This window comes from Euprymna scolopes, chromosome 4 (genome assembly GCF_053919585.1).
Source record: "Euprymna scolopes isolate OS-2025 chromosome 4, ASM5391958v1, whole genome shotgun sequence".
Taxonomy (NCBI): Eukaryota; Metazoa; Mollusca; class Cephalopoda; order Sepiida; family Sepiolidae; genus Euprymna; species Euprymna scolopes.
Genome location: NC_136485.1, coordinates 167,552,098 through 167,560,690, shown reverse-complemented (window position 1 = coordinate 167,560,690; position 8,593 = coordinate 167,552,098).

The following is an 8,593-nucleotide window of genomic DNA, read 5'->3' as shown; positions in this document are numbered from 1 at the left end:
ACCTTCATTAACACTATTTTTTATCACTTCTCTTTATGAATAACATTCTATTTTCTCTATACCTCCATTGGGTTCTTCTAATCATGCTGTTGTTGATGTTAAGATTGATTTTTTTCTGTTAAGTTTGCAATTGATTTGTTATGTAATGGATGGCTGGGACCATCCGATACATAACTGCAAAGAAAAACATCTTTAAAAAAAATATAATAAAAGATTGGAAAGGTGGGCATCGAATAATCGATTGTCCACCAGTCGAAACGAAAAAATGATTACGTCGTAAACAGAGAAATCGGACGACGATTTTTTTTGTTTACAAAACAAGGAAACGTGACATTCCTTGTAAGAATGGAATGTATATGAAGTTAGCATGAGAGATGGATTTACGTGTATAAATAAAGTCAATAGTCGGTCAGCTGAAGAGAAATGGGTCACGATGTCTCTGGGTCAGATGCGGCAAAAGATCGTCAAAACGTGACCAGGAAACGCGTGATCTATTATCGATAGCAGAGTGATCAACAGGTGGCGTGGCGTGGAAAAAACCAAGCAAAAACACACATGCTAATATAAGAGATGATTTTTGGAGTCCAACAGCAGGAGAAGCAGAAGAAGACGAGGTAGAGAAGGAGGGAGGTAGAGAAGAGAGAGACGCCGATAGGAGACGTGCGTTGTCGAGAGCATAACGTTTTCACCCCCCCCTCTATCACTGAAACGACAGTAAGCCACACCGTTAAATTTTGAACTATTAAAAATCTCGATGTACAAGAACGAGAAAAATAATTTCAAAACAAAATATATTTTTATATAAAAAGCCAGCGTGTCTTACGTCTTGATTGGTATGCTGAGTTACGTCTGATCTTTGTGTGCATGTTAATTCTCTTTCAGTCGGAATCATTATTATGACAAGCGAATGACAGCTGAAGAACACCGAGAGAGAAAAATGCACAGTCAAGGGGGAAATAACTCTGCCGTCTTGGCCGTTACCATAACAACCAGAAAACTAAACAAAATAGACGATCAATAAGAGACGGCTACTTGGTTTTGTTGCAGCGGGGAACTTACTAACTACGACCGTTCCCACCCTAGGGGTCCTGGCGCTATATAACAGATTCATGGCGTCTTATTTTTGGTATGTCTCCGAATGCTGCTGCTACTGCTGCTAAGAAGAAGGTTAATGACTGGTTTTTGTTGAAATTGACATCTTTATTCTTCATCGTCAGTTTCAAACCAAACCTCATTCTTCTCCCTGGTTTCATCTGTTTGTGCTTCCGCCACTTCCCGTCGCAATTATTACTTTAATCAGTATCCTCGGGATGGTTCTGAGGATTTTAGACAGAAGAATTAGCAATGCATACTTTAATGATGTTCAGCATGGTTTTAGTGTTGCCCGTTCAACAGCCGATCTATTAACTGTTGTAACTGAACGGGTCTGTTATTTTATGAATAATTCAGGCGAAGGTCATTGCGTTTGACACTTCAAAGACGTTTGAAAGAGTGTAGCATCCCGGCCTTCTACATAAACTTTAAGGTTATGTTCCTGACATTATTGGGTCTTTTCTTTCTGCGAGTTACTCTTGATGGAGTGTTTTCATTTTCTTTTCCTATCAATACCGGTGTGCATTATGGCTTTATTCTAGGTCCAACACTGTTTCTTCTCTATATAAATGACTTTCCGAAAATATTATTCAGAAAATTAACATTTATGCTGTTGACACCACCCTTTTATTCTGATATTACTTCTCGCCCATCTTTCTCAAATCAGTTGAAATATGCAATTTATCTAGAAGTTGATTTGGGTTCTATTATGAATTGTGATAAGTAATGGCTTGTTTCGTTTAATCCTGTTAAGACTCAGTTATTATCTTTTAATCGCAGGCGTGTCCCTTTTCTTCCGGAATTCTTATGGATGGCTTTGCTCTCGATGAGAAATCGACTCTAAACGTCTTGGTCTTTTTTCTCATCAAATTTTTCTTCTATCCATAGCCTTGAGCCCCTAAGAGGCATAGGCCATCTACAACTTTGTAGATACTTTTGTAGCGACTGAGTTCTTTTTACGGGGTGAGGCCCCCATGCCCAACCTTCCCAGAAAGTACATACAGCGCCTAGCCTTCCCAAATGGTCACCCATCTGGTACTGGCCAGGCTCAACGTTGCTTAACTTCGGTGATCTGGCGAAAACCGATGTGTCAACGTGATTGTGCCGTACCAAATCTTTCTTGGATTCCATATATTAAATCCATTGATCTTTCTGCTTATCGCATAACCGGTTCTCTCTATCGTTCTAAACACTTTCTCACATCTGAAGCTGTTCTCTATCGCTACAAATCTACTCTCAAACCGATATGGAGTACTGTTGTCATATTTGAGCTGGTAAATCTATGCCCCCTTTGAAGGTTTTTGATAAATAGCAGGAACGTATCTGAAATGTAATTGGCCCCATACTTTCTTCTTCACTGCAATCTCTTTCACAGACATGATGTTGCTCGTCTCGATCTTTTAAAAAATACTATTATAGTATGTGTTTCTCAGAATTGTCTGATCTATTCCCTGCTTCATTTGTTCCAGCTTAATTGACTCGTTGGCACTAGTGGTCTTCATCAATTTGTTGTTTGAATGCTTCATTGTAACACAGCTTCTATTCCAGTAACTTTTTTCCAAGGAGTGCAAGGTTGTGGAACTCTCTTACTATTCACTATTTTCCTTCTACCTACAGCCCTGGTCTTTTCAAGACTAAGGTCAATAGGAATCTCTTGTTTTTGCAATAAACAGCTTTTGTTCTTGTTAGCTCCTTACATCAAATGGTTTCATGCCTTGTCTCGAGCAATTTTCATAAAAAATTATTGTCGAGACAAAATAATCAAATACTACCCAATTTCCACCACTACTTACCTATCATTATGATATTGTCTTACCGACCACCTAACCCTTATCCTCGAGAGGGGTTCATACCTTGATAAGTGCTGTAAAAAAAATGTACATACAAAAAAAAATAAACCAATTTGTTTTAAAAATTCCAAATGTAAAATGGATTTGAAATTAAAGTCTAAAGGCACCGCCTCGCCGAAATTATCCGAAAACTGCCATTCTTCAAACGACACCTGATGATGTAACTCATGAATTAAAAAGCAATTACGCAATCAATAGTTCTGACAAGATCGATTACTTCGAAGACAATCGCCGAGAATGTACTGATATAATTCATTCAGAAACATCATTGAGTTGCAGATCAGACAAATTGATTGATGGATTTGACGAGAAATCGTGAAGTTCCAACGCGTCAAGACATCAATTATTTCTGCCTTACAATTAGCAATTAGTTAGCGACAAATAAAAGGCGTTTTGGTTCGCCTTAAGTTTCAACATCTCGAAGATGTTATTTTTATTTCAATCCAAGAAAAAAATGAGTTAAACACAAATCGTTTTGCACTTGTTAAGAAGAATGCTAAATCGTGTACAAGAAATGGAGTTCGTATCATTTGGATTCTTCGGACTACTGTTCTCATCTTTAATGATATTTTCACAACGTTTTGGCTGATGTAACTCCGACCTTCTTCAGATGTATTTTGTCGAATTCTGGAATCTGCATGGAATTTCAAACAGAACCCTTTATTTAATCTATGAGGATAGTATACTCTTGTTCCGTAAGCCGAGGACTTCTATCTGAACTTTTTCTGTCTCTCTCTCTCTCTCTCTCTCTCTCTCTTTCTATTCTATTTGGAATCCTTAGCTTTTTACTGTGTAGCTTGTCACGTGTTTTATCGTAGGCTTCTATTTTAGTTTCGTTAGAAAGATAGTCATCCAATAAAAAAAAGGATGTGATCATGTGGCACCGCGTGTGTCCAGGCAAATTGTCCTATGTTAAGTATTCTTTTCATGTGTCATGTTTTTTTTTTTTTTTAAATATTCCTCTTATCCATGTTGGTCGTCTTCATAAGTTTCTTAAATGTTTCTTCTTAGTGCGAATATCTGTAGGTTACTGCTCCCATGACGCCCCGGCTCCACCCACCTTTGCTTTCTTCGTCTCTCTCCGTCTCTATTTACCATACTCTGTGTGGCCTGATAATACACCGATGTGTACCGGCATTGTTTTGATACATTTTAACTATGATAATCGTTCGTGGCTCCAATAGTTCCGCTCAGTTAATGTTGTTGATGAATTGGCCGCCTACGTCGATATGTCTTTGTTTTCTGTATTCTAAACTGTGTATGTTGCCTGTTTGTTCTAATTTATTTTATTTTGTGTACGTATCTGAGTCTTATACTGATACGGCGAACTCGGTGAATGTGTTTGTGCATTTTTTGTTTTCGCCTGCGTCTTTGTAATGGCAGCATTCTTTCTCTCTATCTTGTTACATAATTTCAACCACAAGAGGTACAGTCATTGTTTATATATTTCTATGATTAAAAACGGGTCTATTATTCAGCGTATTTATTTACCTTGCTAGTGACTGAATCGCGAAACAATTCGAACGAAGGCTAAGAATAAAATGGTTTCAAATTGCTACTCTCTTTCTTTTTCACTTCGTTTGGATTAGCTTCCCTCTTCACATCATAAAGCAACTTAGTTGTCACAGGAACGTGTTAACTCAAATTATTTTCAACCAATGAAAATCGTTTCAAACAACAAAAGTAATAAGTCTATGTCAAATCAATACACTGGCGTAAAGCGAGAAAATATCAGCCAAAAACTAGAGATTTACTAGGCGTACCGAACTACCCAAGAACGTATGCTTGACACCACCTCCATGCATTTGGTCGAAGGATAATCTTCATTGACTAATATATAAACCTTCTTCATCTCACGCACACATTTTTACACACCAGACGAACAGAAACGAATTGCTACTCACACTATAAAGAACAAGGTAAACCAACACACATACACAACCTGGTATGAGGATATTTTCCCTACAAATAAACTCTGACCAAATATTCGAAACCACATAGTATTCACGGCCCAAAATAAGATCTCTTCGATATGTCTAACCAACATTGGATTTTACGAGGAATGGTACACCTTCCTCAAGTGATGATACTCCACCAGACCAAATGAATTCTCGTCCTAGAATCCAGTAAAATCAAGACCCCCGCATGAAATATATACTATAACATATTTAAATGGTCAATTAAAAAGAGGAAAATTATGTTCTCAACTTCTTTACTAACTCAATATTTAAAAGGTAAAGAACTTTACTGGAATATTTGAATATCTGTGTATTTCATAAAGAGATCAAACGTTAATACTAGAAAATGTGGCCCTTGATTTCTAAGAAGTTCAACTGAGGTAAAATGAAACAAAAAAGTTTCATTTTATTTCTTAAATAAAACATAACTTTTTATACACAATTCGTATTAATTCTTGGTACGGCTATCTTATATCATTGGCTATCGTCGTGCAAAATGAGCTTACCAAAGCCAGAGATCACGTAGCAATCTTCTCTCTATTAAGTTGACACAACGTTAGGTGTGGGTTTGATGACAGTTTGCCGTCTAACGAACTGGATTTGAATCTAGCACACCCATATGTCCAGGCTGTGTCCTTAACCACTAAGCCAATGTTGAAATACCACCAACCGTGCCAGAGACATGAATAAACAATATTTAATTTTCTATTTAATGTTTGAGTGAACTCAATATTAAGATTCCTAAACGTTTATTTCGATGAAGTCGATTTTTTACACAAAAAAACTGACTGATTTATATCGTTATGAAATAAGTATCGATCTGAATGTAAAGAAGTCCATATTTGCATGGATAATAAAACAAACTCCTATGATATTTTACAGAACAAAACAAAAAGAAAATGATGCAATGAATACGAGTACATCCTGATTTCTCCTCACAAGAACATGATTGGTTGGTTAAGCTGTAAATACCGACTGGTAGAGCAGCTTGAGAGAGATTCGAAAGATACGTCGAAAGCCTCACGCTTAAGAATATATCAGCTCATGACCACAAACACTTATTCAATAAAGCAACTTAGATTATTATTCGATTACTGTAGCCAACACCACTCAGTTACCTCAAACAATTATATCTTTTTTGTGAGACATATAATTGGCTAGTTAAGCTATAAATACCGACTCATAGCGCAGCTTAGTAGAGACATCGAAAGGTATGTCGAAATCCTCATGTTCATGACCATAACCCCCCCCACTCAATAATATGAACTTACTAGATTTTTATTCGATTACAGTAGCCAAGACCATTCAGCTCTTTTAAAACAAATATACCCCTTTCGCGGGACTTATAATAAAATGAAGCCCTTTATATACAACTACAACATATTTGAGTGAAGTGTGGCGTGGTCCATGACTTTAGCAGGCCTATTTTGGGACAACGATAGTGTGTTTGAGCGTTGCTATGAACTACACCAACAATTAATATAAACTGGATATTATGTTATAGTGAAAGAAGATATATATATATATATATATATATATATATATATATATATATATATATATATATATATAATGGGGGACTTTATAGGGATGACGCACTTTTCGTAGTTAATTCTAGCGACCGTATTACGGAAAAATCAAGAAAAAACATCAGAAATGTTTTTTAAGGAATTTGGATTAGAGATAACAATGGACAGCAATTATAAGATAGTTAACTTTCTAGGCGTTACTCTCAACTTAAACAATAACACATACGAACCTTATCATACACCAAATCAGAAAACTTTCTACATAGATTATCGATCGAACCATCCGAAATGCATGAAGAAAGCGCTGATCCCCAACATTTCTAAAAGAGTTTCAGAACTGTCTTAGAATGAGAGTCTTTTTGAAAAACAACAAGGAATACTACAATGATGCCCTTACGAGATCAGATACAACGGAAAAATTGAATATAACAGTAACAATAATAGTAACTACAAACCTAGCTGCGTAATCTCGTATAACATGGCAATGAGAGCTAGAAAAAAAAAACACAGATCAATAAGGAAAACATTGAAAATGATCAAAAGAATAGGAACGGTGAGGGAAATAATAACAGCAGAACAGGTAAGGATGAGGGTGGTACCATTAATTAGAGAAATAGACGCAAGAGACAGGTTTGGTTCAATCCACCATTCAGCGAGCATATCAAAAATATTATACCTAAGGAATTCTATAGAATAATAAACCAAAACTTTCCCCCGGATAATAAATTAAGCAAAATAATAAATAGAAACTCTGTAAAATTATCTTTCTCAACGTCCATAAACTTAACTAACACTATAATCAGTTCCAACAATAGAAAAATCAGCAAAATAAGGAACAAAAACGAACTAGCACCAAGCGAAAGTATCCTAAATAGAACGTGTAATTTCAGAATACCTGGAAATTGTCCGTTGGATGGGAAATGTCTAACCTCGGAAATAGTGTATAAATGCGAGATAAAAACCGACAACACTAAAAATACATATCTGGGAGCCACGGGAACAGTGTTTAAGGACAGATATAGAAACTACGTAGTTTCCTTAAAAAAGGAATCTGAGATAGAAACTAATAGAGATGGAGTAAACGACAGCAGGGGGGGGTACAAAAATCAGGGTAAATTTATACAAACACCGTGACAGCGAATTAACCCTAACCCTAACCCTAACCCTAAACCCTAACCCTAACCCTAAACCCTAACCCTAACCCTAACGCTGTCACGGTGTTTGTATAATAATACCAAAATCAGCATTAAAAATGAAAACAAAAAGAGGAATACAACTGCATTAGGTGATTGGGTTAGGGAACGTAACAGAAATAATGAAAATTTTGAATTAAAATGGTCAGTAGTGGACAGGAGGAGGAAGTACAGCCCCGGGAAATCAAAACGGTGCAATCTATGTTTATTGGAAGCCTTCTAGATAGTGAATTCCAAAGAGGAAATTTTGAATAAAAGACTAGATGCAATACAGGGATGTCTTCACAGGAATAGATTTCTGCTATCACGCCTTAAATGTAACTGAGATATAATTTTTACAACAATAAGGATCATCGGATGCTAGGATTAAATTTTAATGTAGAGTTAAATCGCTAGAAGTGTTACAATCTAAATGAAGAATACAAATCTAACATGCGAATATAGTTTCTATTTTTCTAAATCGGGTAAGAAATATAAATAAAGTATAAAACTCATCTAAGAATGGAATTTTTTCTCCATAAAGGTGAGCATTTTTGTGTTCAGTTGTAGCAGTATTGACGGTGATATAAGTGATACCCTCTTCAAATCAATAAAACAACTTAACAATTAAACCAGTTATTATTAAAAATTAAATTAACAATTTGGGGGCTGAAAATTAATTTAAATATTAATTTAATTGATTTTGTCATCTGAGATCTTAAGTTGGTAGAATCCATGCTGATTCACTTATTCACTTACTTTACTCCCTGGTCTAAATGTTTTTTAACCATAAATGCGGGAGTAGATATCTTCACATCGGAGTGAAACACATTTGTAGCTATTGAGTGGTCTTGCTGTCAGAATAATAATTAGAGGATATATAATATTTTATTTAGATACCCAAGAATACAACTCACGAATTATAAGACATGAGCAGCATAAGTGATTAATAACAGATGTGGGTTAAACCCATGGGTAAAAACCAATTCTTT